This window comes from Eublepharis macularius, chromosome 2 (genome assembly GCF_028583425.1).
Source record: "Eublepharis macularius isolate TG4126 chromosome 2, MPM_Emac_v1.0, whole genome shotgun sequence".
In the NCBI taxonomy this organism is placed as follows: Eukaryota; Metazoa; Chordata; class Lepidosauria; order Squamata; family Eublepharidae; genus Eublepharis; species Eublepharis macularius.
Genome location: NC_072791.1, coordinates 75206913 through 75220458, shown reverse-complemented (window position 1 = coordinate 75220458; position 13546 = coordinate 75206913). Strand labels below are relative to the sequence as shown.

Below are 13546 nucleotides of genomic sequence, written 5' to 3'. Positions count from 1 at the left end.
AATGGCTAGGTAGGTTCTCCCACCTCAGGGCACGTTTTACCTATAAAGGCAGGGCCCTGGCCCATTCAAATTGTGCACACTTCCTGGCTGCTCCCTTAGGGTTGCTTCCTTAAGTCCCTCTCTCTTCGTACACGCTTACCGGATTCAAAGCGCTGTTCCCTTGATGTTTGCTCTAAGCCTCTTGCTCTCCTGCCGAGAACGCTGGCATTTGAAGCTCTCCCTCTGCGGACTTCCCTGCTCTCCGGATAGGTAATTATCGCCTTGCAATCCCTCAAATCTATTCCGCCTTCACCACTGCTTTTCCTAGGCCTCTTGTGTGTTTGCTTGTAATCTTGTGTGTATGCATTTACCTCTTGAATTAAAATTATCCTTTAATTAAGAACACCAGCTTCATGTGTGTATCCTTGGGAAAGGGCTCCGTAAATTATTGGTGAAAAAGATCCTGTAGTTACCAGCCTCTCACATAGCTGTCTTCCTTGCTTACTAATTCCCCCCACAAATTCTACTACTCGCAAGGGGACCAATTCAGGTAACATAGCGGGGTTTTCATGGCAAGAGACTAACAGAGGTGGCTTCCGATTGCCTGCCTCTGCGACCCTGGTCTTCGTTGGAGGTCTCCCATCCAATTACTAAGCAAGTCCAGCCCTGCTTAGCTTCTGAGATCTGATGAGATCATACTCGCCTGGGCTATCCAGGTCAGGGTGCAGAAACCCTACACTTAGTTTTTAAAATGGGGGGGGGGGCAGAAGATAGGCAAGAAGGGGAAAGTTTTGCTCCCAAGTATCCCCCATCCTGTCACTGCTCTGTTGAGTCCCCAGCGATCTGGGCGATCAGTGAGGGCGATCTGGCTGCGACATCTGTCACCCCATTGATCACCAGGGTTGATTAGGCTGATCTGGCTGGCTAGGCGGATGTCCCCTTCCTTCTTCACCACTCCATGTGCGGCCCTCCTGAAGCTGCACGCTTGGTAGAAGAGGACGACCATCCCAGATAGGAGCGTACCGTTCCTCGAGTACCCAGCCATCAAACCTTTATAAATGAAAATTCTATTATCCCAGTGGAAGACAATGAAATTGTCAGTTCATAACTGACATTTAGAACCTGATAGACTAGGGATGGGAAAGGCTAGATAATATCTTCCTGGAGACTTCAGGAAGGGAAGTTATAACTTACAGGGGTGTTGGGCATACAGAGAAGATAAAGTCCTTTGGCATGGAGGGAACAGGGTCCATTTTGGCTGATTTCAACTAGTGGTAGTTTGCAGGAAGGAGCTTTCATATTGGGTTCCATCTTGGATGGTGGCCATTACCACTTGGAGTAGACAAAGGGCAGACAGCCTGGACAAGGATTCCAAGGTAATGGGAAGCTTTTAGAACACTAACATTTTCATTTAAAGAGCCTGCCTTACAACAAGACCAGCTAGGACATGCATATGGTTGAGGGACAGAGGACTATGTTAGCAGAAACTTTCCTGTGTATTCCTTGCTTAGTCCGTTGCTGCGCAGAGTATGTATGTGGACTTTTCTGTTTCTATAAACCCGTTTCTATTTTAAATAGATAAAATGCTTGTAGTTAGTCTCTGTACCACATAGACCTTGACCATTTGAACATGCTGTCTAAAATGGGTGCCAAGGAAAGGGAGGCAGTTGATTACTAGGTTGTTATTTCCTTGGGAGTGTGCAAGTGCACTTCCCATAGTAACTAGTTGTTGAGTAGCAGAAGATATGGACACTAGGTGGAGCCTTTAGAATGCAGCAATATCGAAGAGGGCAACGGTCCAAGAAACAAATCAAAAAAGGGCAAGAGAAAAAAGCCAAGAGACCGTAAACTGGCTACTCAAATTGTATTTATATTAAGCACGCCGAACACAAGGAAGAAAAAAAGAGAAGGGGGAGCGCCTGGTTTCTCAGATGCTCCCGACGGGAAAACGGCAACGGGTTTGCCAGGCTAAATTATCCCGTTTCGCAGTAAATTAAGCTTCTTCACCGGCCATTGTCATAAATTTCTGAAAACGAACAAAACGCAATTCTTTACCCAATGAACAATTTTACACGGAGGGCAGAATTATCATGAAAAGTTATACAAAAAAAATATACATATCACAGTTGCATTTACCATTGTGACATAATTCTCTTCATTTTGAACCCAATTCGGCAGACAGGAACAGAAGGTTTCTTCTCAATCTCAAATGTCCTTGTATATTTTTCTCCCATCTGCAGCCCATCAAGGGCTTGCGTGATCATGCCCAAAGATAATGGAAACAGTCATGACATTACAAATTTAAAGGAGAATGGAACGAAAATTATAATTAACAATTAAAGCAATCGGGACCAATAGATCTGTTGCTGCAAATAGTACACGAGCCTTATCCCAAAAACTGGGTGAAGTCGATCTCGTGATTAAGTACTTTTGGTGCCACAGTCCCGAGAGTAAAAATCCATCTGGCTTCCAAACGAAGTAAAGCTTTACGATCGGCCGAGCCCCCTTTCTTGTCCAGCACTTGCAATACAGTGTAGCAAAATTCACGCTCACTTTTATGGTATGTTATGAAGTGTTGGGTAAGCGGAGCCTCAATCATGGCATTTCTGATTTTGGACATATGCTCCTGGATCCTAATAGTGCTACCAATATACAGCAGGTTACACGAGCATTGAATGGCATAAATGACGCCTGAAGAACTACATGTAGAAAAGCTTTTTGTATACAACTTCTCCCCGTTAGCTGGGTTAACCATAGCATCAACATTTACAGAAAAACGGCAAACATTGCAATGACCACATGGGAAGTGGCTGGTAGGTCGGGGGGTCCTCGCCAATGATCTAGTCCTACCAAAATCCGAGTGTACCACTGCATCTTTAATATTGTTGGTTTTCCGAAGTCTAATTAAAGAAAATTCGGCACAGCCGGTTATACTCTGGATAATGTGCCAGTTACGTTTAACAATCCTCGTGATGGGCATCGCTAAAGGGGAATAGTCTATGGACCATGCTATCCTGTTTTGTTCTTTCTTAGTAGACGGGGCTAAAAGGGAACGTCTAGAAATCCCACTGGCTCTCACTCTGGCTTTTTCGACTACATGATATGGGTAGCCTCTCTCCATAAAGGCCTGCTGTAGTCTGATAGCCTCCCTCTCGTAATCCTTTTTATTGGTTGAGTTGCGTTTAATCCGTAAGAATTGACCGAAAGGGATGTTTCTAATTAAATTAATATTGTGATGTGATGAATAATGGAGATATGCCCATCTGTCAGTGGGTTTCCTAAATGGTTTCACACCTAATGTGTGGACAGTATTTTTGTAAATTATTACATCCAAGAAATTAATACTATGTTGATTAGATTGCCACGTAAATTTAATGTTGTGGTCTACTGAATTCATCCATTCTCCTAGCCCATCTATACAAGTATTATTCCTCAGGATCATGGCCACATCGTCTATGTACCTTTTGTAATAAATTATCTCCTCATAAAAAGGATTCACTTTTGGATTCAGGAGGTGTGATGCTTCCAAATCTGCCATATATAATACGGCGATGCTCGGGGCTGCTGCACACCCCATGGCAACTCCCTTACACTGAAAGAAAAATTGATCCCTAAACCGAAAATAATTTTTCTCCAAAATAATGTCTACTAATTGCAACAGAAATTGAGTGGGGGGAACCTGCGAGGTTCTGGCAAGAAGAACCTTCTCTACTACTGCTCTGGCACTCTGACTTAATCAAGAGATCGACTTCACCCCGTTTTTGGGATAAGGCTTGTGTACTATTTGCAGCAACAGATCTATTGGTCCCGATTGCTTTAATTGTTAATTATAATTTTCATTCCGTTCTCCTTTAAATTTGTAATGTCATGACTGTTTCCATTATCTTTGGGCGTGCTATTTAAATCACGCAAGCCCTTGATGGTCTGCAGATGGGAGAAAAATATACAAGGACATTTGGGATTGAGAAGAAACCTTCTGTTCCTGTCTGCCGAATTGGGTTCAAAATGAAGAGAATTATGTCACAATGGTAAATGCAACTGTGATATGTATATATTTTTTGTATAACTTTTCATGATAATTCTGCCCTCCGTGTAAAATTGTTCATTGGGTAAAGAATTGCGTTTTGTTCGTTTTCAGAAATTTATGACAATGGCCGGTGAAGAAGCTTAATTTACTGCGAAACGGGATAATTTAGTCTGGCAAACCCGTTGCCGTTTTCTCATCGGGAGCATCTGAGAAACCAGGCGCTCCCCCTTCCCTTTTTTTCTTCCTTGTGTTCGGCGTGCTTAATATAAATACAATTTGAGTAGCCAGTTTACGGTCTCTTGGCTTTTTTCTCTTGCCCTTTTTTGGATTTGGAGCCTTTAGAATGACAACATGGAAGGTAAGCTAGGAGTGCTGGCCCTCTTGGCAGGAATTTCCAAAGTTGAACAGCTGGTGATAGGATACTGAAGCAGAAGCATGAGAAAACTCCTTCGAGTTGGGCAGACGTGGGAGAACAGCATGTTGCTATGTGGAAACTTGGGAATAACACTGAGTACCTAGATGCCTCTGAGGGCTGAGATAGAATAGGGCTTGAAGGTCAGTAGGGCTGTTCCATAATAGAGGGCTTTCTTAGTATATATGCTTCCATGTTATTTCTGTGCAGGCAGCCTTTAAATAACTTGTATTTTTCACATCTGAGCATGTCTGGAATTTTGAAGGTAAATTTCTTAGTAACGCCCTTAGGTTCTTTACCAATTTTGGTGGAGTAATTAAGGGAGAAGAACTGGTGTACCTTGTCTGCATTTTTGTTCTTTGATCTAATTTCTCTTAATTAAAATTAAAGTTCTGAATTGCTATGCGGTCATACTCTGAGTTGCTTATCTAAACTCATTTCTAAGATCTGATAAGGGAAATTCTTGCCTCCACTTTCAGTTTCTTTCTTCAAAGCAATTTTGGGACTTCCTTTCATTTCACAATTTATTCATACAAACATACTTCTCAGTCAGCAGTTGCAACACTCCTTGCTTTCTGCTTCTTTTCTCCAGTTTTGCTTCTTAAAGCTTTTTTTGCTCAGTTTTATATTTATATTTATTTTACTTCATTTATATCCTGCCTTTCTCCCCAGTGGGGACCCAGAGTGGCTTGCATTGTTCTTTATTTCCTCCATTTTATCTTCACAATACCCCTGTGAGGTAAATTAGGCTGAGTGTGCACCTGGCCCAAGGTCACCCAGCAGGCTTCCATAGCAGAGCAGGGATTCAGACCTGGGCCTCCCAGATCCTAGTCCAGCTCTTTAACCACTACACAACATTGTTTCTTTGTCTGCCTACTGCACCCAATGAATTAGTTAATTTCGGTAGGTAAAGACCTCTCTCATTTTATCTTTGTTCCAGGAAAAGCTTCATCTGCTTAATGTTTGCCTGGCTATCTGCTGTTAAAATCAGAGAAGTAGAATCAGTAAAAATGTTTGTAGCCCTGTGGCAAATAAAATCATTGACACAGTTCTTCTAAAGTGATAGCCTCATAGTTGTGAAAGCAAGCAATATTTAGAGCATTATTTGACAAATCACTGACCTTACAGATAGTTTCAGTACTTGAGACTATTTCTGTGAAACAGCAATTAGGACATTACTATTGTTGTTAATAGTAGTAGAGCACCACCGGTATACATGATATTTTAAGCAAAATAAAGGAGGTTTCCTGCTCCTCAAGGGGCTTAAAAGTTTGTCTTTCCTTCCCCACCCCATAGAAGATTGGAAGGGATCAACAAAGGAAGCAAGAGATTAATGTGACCATATGTAGGTAACCTACTTATGGTTGGTTACAGTAGGGAACAAGTATTAAGGGGTCATGCAGGAAGCCTCATGAAGGAAGGATTTGAAAAAAAGAGAGCGTGCGCTATGTACGTGTCCTGGGGAAGTATCTCTGTGCATAGGGGGCAGCAAAAAGAGTCCTGAGAGTGAGAGACTTTCTGGTGGGTGGGGATGGTGAAGTTTATTAAAATATTTATATCCCATCTTTTTGTAAAAACTCCAGCCAGCTTACTAAAATAATGCTGGATTTCAAAGAAGTAAAATCAGACCTCAGATTCCTGCTTAATAAATGATCTCTAGTACCCAAGAAGCTACTGTAGCCATTTGTCATAAACGAACCTCCCAAATTCCCCAGTGTTAGAAGACTAGATGTAATGGGCAGGGCTATATCAAGAAATAGGTACTGAAAGATAGAATGAGAACTTAAAAAGTAAGGATGAAGTTTGTGCTGCATATGTTGAGGGGTTTTCACATTGCCATGAAACTTACAGGGTGACCTTTGCCAGTCACCAACTCTCATCCTAACCTACCTTACAATGCAGCGGGGAAGGGAGAACCATATATGCTGCCCTCAGCTGCTTGGAGGAAAGGGGGGTGGTATTAAAAGGAGAAACAGTGATGGCATTTGAAGAGGGACATTGCAATGACCTGAGTGCTGGGAGAGAGAAATTATTTTGGCAGTGGGAGTTATAACAAAAGGAAAATAATTCCAAAACTGACTTGTAGTAACCTGGAGAAGAATGCTTATAGATTAAAGAAAATGTTTAACTTCAGGAGTAAAAATATACAAATGCCTGCAGTTTGGGGACTTTAGTTACTTTGAGAATAGCACAGAAATATACCTCTTAATGAGGTTGTATGATATCTAAAAAGGAACTGCAGTCCAGAGACTCATTCAAACACTAAGTGTACTCATGCTGCCTTCACTGGGGCCAGGGTATTGGCTTGCTGCTGTGCCAGGGCCCCCCACACCCCCTGATGGAGGGAGAAGGGAAGGAGACGGCTCATCCCTGCCTTCACAATAGAGGGAGGAAAGGAGCAGGCTTGGCATGGGCTGCCCACTGGGGCCTGAGATGTTGCCCAGGGCTGCTACTTGCCATTGCAGACCTCGACAACATGGGTCGGTGGGTTGGCTACAAGACTATTTTGGTGCCCTTCCATTTAGGTCCTGTCCTTTTTGGCCCACCAAAGGTGCAGAACTCATTGTTTCAGTCTGGGAGACTGGGCGGAACAGCAATAGGAAACAATTTGCTTGCAGATGCTTTAAGATATCCATGTGTTTTAGTCTATTCAGGTACACTTACCTTTCCCCAAAGTTCTAGAATTTTAGGGCTATAATAGTTTTTTGGAAGTATATGATGGTAGCCTCCATTCTCTTAGGGAGGAAATATTCTGAATTGGGTAAGAGAAGCAATTTGGTTTGGCCAGAAGACAAAGAATCAGGAAACACAAACTTATATCCCTAGTTCACTGTTTGTCATCTTATTTTGAATCCTTTAAAGTCAGATCTGCAAACAGCTGCTCTATTTTTAGTTGGAATATACTTTGCTATTTAACAGGTAGGTCTGCTCATTGGTCCAATGAGTAAGGCTATTAAGACCTTAAGAAGGGCCCTGTTAGATCAGACCAATGGTCCATCTCTTCTGGCATTCTGTTTCCAACAGAAGCCAAACAGATGATTTGAGAGACCCAGAAGCAGAGGACACAAAAAATAAAGTCCCTGGTGTTGCCTTCAGCAACTGGTATTCAGAAGTTCTGTTGACCTATCATTGATAATAGCCATAGGTGAATTTAACCTCTGTGACAATGAGAAGTAAACTGCATGTGGAAATGTAATCGATTATGCAGAGATTACATTTTGTGTAATTTATCACTCTGCAGTTTCTGTTTGTCCCCAGAATACTGCTAGAGGAAGGTCAACAGCTATCCCCTAGATTCTTGGTTCTAGTTCACATTGTCATTTCCCACAAAATTTTCTTGTGGCAAACTGCATGGCCAAAGTACTCTTTGAACAGAGAATATCTGTTGTCATACTAACCCTAAAGAAATGTGATTATAGAACCAGTTGGAACAGTGTATCTGTGTGCTGATGGTTCATGCAATATTTTCTTACACCTATGTGGATGGATGTATACATAATGAGTTCCTCGAGAAATCTTGGCAAAGAAAATTATTAACCAGCATTTAAACAAACCCAGTGACTTCTAGCTTTTGTACATATCTAGGATCATAGCTGTAATGCTAAACACAGCAGTTACTTCATGAGGGACCAGCTGAGATGTAAATTTAATATGTGTAGAAGCCTTCACTGGGGAAACTTAGCTTTTGATCTAATTTAGCCTCCAGATGCTTTCATCCAGTAGTACAACCTCACTACTTAGTTGTATAACACCTTTACAATTTTCCATGATCTAGGGTAACAAATAAACAGTTGCACAGGAAGGCAAATTTAGCAAATACATTTTGGGAGGAAAAGATCTTATTCATGAGAAATGAGATCATTAGCATTTGTCAGAAAAAGGCTCGACAGTAAATTGTGTGGAATTCAGTTTACTTACACCAGAAAAGTTGGAATATGAAGCTGATTAGATAAAGTGAGACCTGAGGCGAATCTGCTTAGTTTAGAGTCATCCCTTTTAGCTTCATAATAACAGATAATATTTTGTTGTGAATATAAGTAAATACTTGTCAGTGTTAAAAAGTTGAAAAAAGAAAGGATTTAATAACATAAGATGTTATTAAGTATTTTACCAAGTAATATTACAAAATTACATAGTGAACTATTCAAATGTATGGTGACTGCGACAAGAGTAGCATATGCAGCAAAATGGAAGGCAGAACGATGTCTAGATTTCATGGAATGGAAGAATAAGCAATATGAATATGCATCAATGGCAAAATTAACATATTACATCCTACTATATAAAGGGCAGGCCGTACTGGCAACAACTCACTTTTTATTAGACATGGGCATGAACTGAAATACGAAACAAATATTGTGACGAAACTGGCACTCTTGCTCTTCAAGAAATGCATTTCGTGGGGGGGCCGAGGTTTCACGAAATCTACAATCTTTTGGGCCATTTCGTGTGTTTCATGATCAATTCATAACACCAGACAGGCCAGCACCAACCTATTGATTCCCTAGGCAACGGAGGACAGGAAAGTTCAGATCTTTCATTGCCCAATCTTAGCCCTCAAAACCCTGATAGGCAGCTCTCTCTGCCAACTGGAGAGAGCTCCCATTTTGCCCTATACAGCAAGGGGCGGGGGATGGCTACTGAGGAGATGGGCCTTTTGTAGCCATGGGAACACCAATCTCTTCCCTCCAAACCCTGATGGGCAGGTCTGTCTGCCAACAAGAGAGCTCCTGTTCTGCTCTATGTGAGCATTTCTTATTTAAGGCACAGCTCTGCCTCATGCTTTCAGTTTTAGCACAGACAGAAGAGAGGGAGGATCTGTTGTTGCTGGAATCTGGGAGTGAGGGAGTGTAATTGGAAGCTTTTGGAAAGAGAGTGGAGATCTTTTGGGAAACATTTGGAAGCTTTTTGGGAAGAGAGAGAGTGGATTTGGGAACTTGCTGGGAAGGACTCTGGGGCCTAGCTTGACTCTGAGGCCTCTGGCAGTACCTCCCTTCCCACCCTTCCTGTTGACCTTCCCGATCAACGTATTGCAAACTGGGTGAGTAGAGGAGAGCCTGCTGAAGTCTCCCTGCAAGTTTGGTATCTCCGAGTATGAAGGGGGCTGTTGAAATGCCCTGGGTTCTGATGAATCATGAAATTAATGAATCATTTTGGCAAATGTGTCAATTTTGTGAAATTGTGTAATTTGCAATTCGTGGATCACGACAAAACACGAAACTCTCATTTTGGCTTTTTCCCATTTTGTGCCCATGTCTACTTTTTATCCCCACGCAGGCACACTCTGGCTTGTGCGAAGATAAAGAGTCGTCGCCAATACAGCTTGCTGAGAAGGGGACGAGGAGGTCTGGTGCACCAGTGGGGAGGGCCGCACCACCCTGCCCTTCTCCACTGCTGCAGCAGCCTCCTCGGGGCCTCTGGAGGGTCATGCTGCTGCAGTAGCAGAGGCACCGGGGAGGCCCAGCACGCTGACCTGGCTCTCAGTAGGCCCCAAGCAAGCTGGGGCATTGCAACGGGCCCTGTTGTGCTTCTGTGCTCCACACTGGCCCAATTTTGGCCTCAAATGGGCAGAAATCAGGCTGGTGCAGAGCCCAGGAGCTTTCCAGGGCCCGTTGCACTGGCTTGGCAGTGTTCCTGTGCTCCTCAGTGGGCTGATTTTGACCCCAAATGGCCAGGTTTGGCCTCAAACGGGAGTGCAGGAGCACTGCTGGAGCAGCGCCACGAGCCCTGGAGTGCACTTGCGCTCCACAGTGGGCCAATTTCAGCCCGTTTGAGGCAAAATCAGTCTTGTTTGGTGCCAAAATTGGCCCACTGTGGAGCACAGTGGCCGTTTTTAGAGCCCGTTTTTGAGGGACTGCAAAGGCAGCAGGAAGGCCCGGTGTGGGGGGCTGGCGCAGCAGCCAGGCCCAGAGTAGTGGCCTATTGGGGTGTAGTGCCGGGCAGGACAGTGCAGTGGCCCAGCGTGCAGCCCTCCCAAATCCCCACAGCTAGAGCCCGTTGTAATATTTCACACAACAGGCTCTGGTGCTAGTATATAATAAGCCAATTACAAATGGAAAGTATTTTTGATTATGTAGCTGAAAACTAAAAATAATTATGAACAATGATTATTAAATATGAGGATATTTAAATAGAAGTGAGAAATTAAGAATATATATATATAAGCAGATTTTATATAGATATATGATTCAGTTGGTGAGAATATGATTTAAATGACAGAAGTTGATTCATTATATTTTTCTTTTATAGGATATAGATGTGTTTAGTTTCATATATGACCTAGATGATTATTCATGACTGAAACAGTAGTTGATTGTAAAAATATGAATTAGACAATTACATGATGTAGTTCATGTTTTATGCATTTATTTGAACTTATTATTTGAAATAAATAAAAAACTTTTGAAAAGAAAAAGGAAAGGATTCATTAATTTCAGGGGGATTTGCTGCTGCTGAATTAACTTGTTTCTCCAGCAATAGTGCTGGTTCCAGAATAACTCATTTAAAAAATTTTTAAAAATTTTTTAAAACACTTATTAAAATTGATTTTAATTTCTTATGAACAATGGTAACATTAAAGATAAACAACAATAACATTAAAGATAACAATAAAACCAGCTGCTGCGCGGCAGTACAATATTGACATTCCTATGTCATATATCTGTTGAGTCAATAACTCAGGTTATCTGCATGGATTCTTTCAAAGTTATACAAGATTGAAAGCTTTATTTTGTTGCCGATTGTTCTGGAGGATAAGATGATCATGATGAACCAAACGATTGAATAAGTTGTGTGCGCATGTCATTTGTTGTTGTGCGAGGTCCGACTAAAGATGTATAGTCATGAATGTTCATAGATTTGAAATTTTCATAACATCATGGTTTGGTACACTGGATTTTTTGGTTGTATGTCATTTCTCCACATTTCTCCACATCCTTTCAAACACAGAGGGAATTTTTCTGAAGATATTGTCGATAATTTTCTTAGGTGTGCAGTATCAACGATGTATTATTTTGTAAGTTTGTAGCTTTGTGTTAACCGCTGGTGAATTCCAAAATAACTCTTAACAGAGTTAGCAAGTGTTGGCTGCACCCCATAAAGTGTGGGAAATACAATGTTCTTCAGGACCGCAGCTTACCCAACCAATATTATCTCCAACATGTCAGGATTCAGTTTCAGCTTGCTCAGTTTTACCATTTAACCACAGCAGTCAGTATGTGGCTCATCATCTGTACTGCATCACCTGGCAATTTGGGTAAAGAAAGATAGAGCTGAGTGTCATCAGCATATGGATGGTAACCAACTACCAATCCACAAATTTGTCCAGGGCTCGTGCAGAGTGCAGGAATGCTGCCGGAGCAGCGCAACAGGCCCTGGAGTGCTCCTGCACTCCAGGGTGACATGATTGGACTCTGGCCAGACTTGCCTCAGCTTGAGCGGTTTATGCAATGGATGGTGGTACTGATGGCGGATCTTCAGACCAAGGGCATCCACATTCACCTTCACACTCTACACCAGTTTGAGGCTGAATCAGGCTGGTGCAGAGCACAGGAACACTGCTGGAGCAGTGCAGTGGGCCCTGGAGTACTCCTGCTCTCTGCACTGGCCCGATTTCCATCCGTTTGAGGCCAAATTGTACAGGTGCAGTGGTCAGGAATGTTGCCGGCGTGGTGCAACGGGTCCTGGAGTGCTCCTGTGCTCCATACCAGCCCAATTTTGGCCCATTTGAGACCGAAATTGGCCTACTGTGGAGCACAGGAATGCTGCTGGGGTGGCACATTCCCTCATAAGTCCCTGCTAGATCCTGTTGTATTTTTAAACACAAGTTTTGTTGCTAGTTTTTGATATTAGCAGCTCATTATCTGTATCGCAATCAGCTCCTGGTCTTTTTTTAGCAGAAAGAATAGAGCTTCTCCATCTTCTGCTTCCAGTTATGTAATCTATTTAGTTCCTGTATTGGTCGTCCGGTGATTTCCAGGTATACAGTCGTCTTTTTGGTTGCCTGAAGTATGTATTAGCAATGAACAAGTTGTTGCCTTTACAATATTCTATGAGTTGCTCTCCTGCTTCACTTCATGATCCTAGTCCAAATTTTTCAACTATGTTTGATTCTGAACTATCTTTTGCATTCCAGTCACCTATGATTATCAGTATATCTTGTTTAGGTGTACAATCAGTTTCTTCTTGGACACTTGCGTAAAAGTTTTTGATTTCTTCCTCCTCAGCAACTGTAGTTGGAGTATAAACTTGAATGATGGTTATGTTAACAGGCTTTCCCTGAAGTCTGATTGATATTAACTCAATCAGACTTTGCTTTCCCTGAAGTCTGATTGATATTAACTCAATCAGACTTTGCATTGTAGCTCTCGACTGCTTATGCTTTATCTTGCCTCACTATTTGGGCAAGACCATTTCTTTTGAGTTCATTTCTTCAGTAAAACACTGTGGTTTTCCAACTGAAAATGTCCTGATTGAGTCAACGTTAGTTCACTTCCACCCATGACTGTAATGTTTAAACATTCTATTTCCTGTTTTATGATTTCTAGTTTACCTGGCTTCATATTTCTCACATCCCATGTTCCTATTAGGTGTGTCACACAGCTTTGGACGTTGCTTTTGCATATATTCATGTCCGCAACTGGATGTCCTTTCGGCTTTAATCCAGTTCCATCATTAAGAATAGCGCTATTCGTACTTGTCCTCGGCTCTTCCCCAGTAATTGAGTGCCCTCCGACCTGAGGGTCCTGTCTTCCAGCACTATATCTTTTTTATTTTGGATTGTCTCACCATAGGGTTTTCAAGGTAAGAAATTAGCAGCAGTGGTTTACCATTGCCTTCTTCTCCTTCGCAGTACTAACCAGGGTTAGTTGAAGTGACACTGCCGTTGTCTGTGAAAGATCCTCCGCCAGTGTCACTTTCCACTACTGCTGTTGCCCAGTAGCTAACCTTCAAGAATTTGTCTGCTCCCATCACCACTGGAACATTCAATTCTCTTCTGCTGATGTGACTGTTGATTCCCGAAGGGGGTGGATGCATCTTAGTCTGTTGTCTCAGCTTTGACCATTCCGCCTTGAGTTACTCTTCCAGGAGTTTAGACTCTTGACTAAGCCTGTGCTCCTGACGGTATT

General features: G+C 42.3%; 1 protein-coding gene across 8 annotated transcripts in view; it reads left to right on the top strand.

Moving 5' to 3' along the window:
• Positions 1-13546, top strand: part of RAD51B (RAD51 paralog B) — a 636381-nt gene that overhangs the window by 46707 nt on the left and 576128 nt on the right. The gene's annotated exons all lie outside the window — the stretch shown is intronic.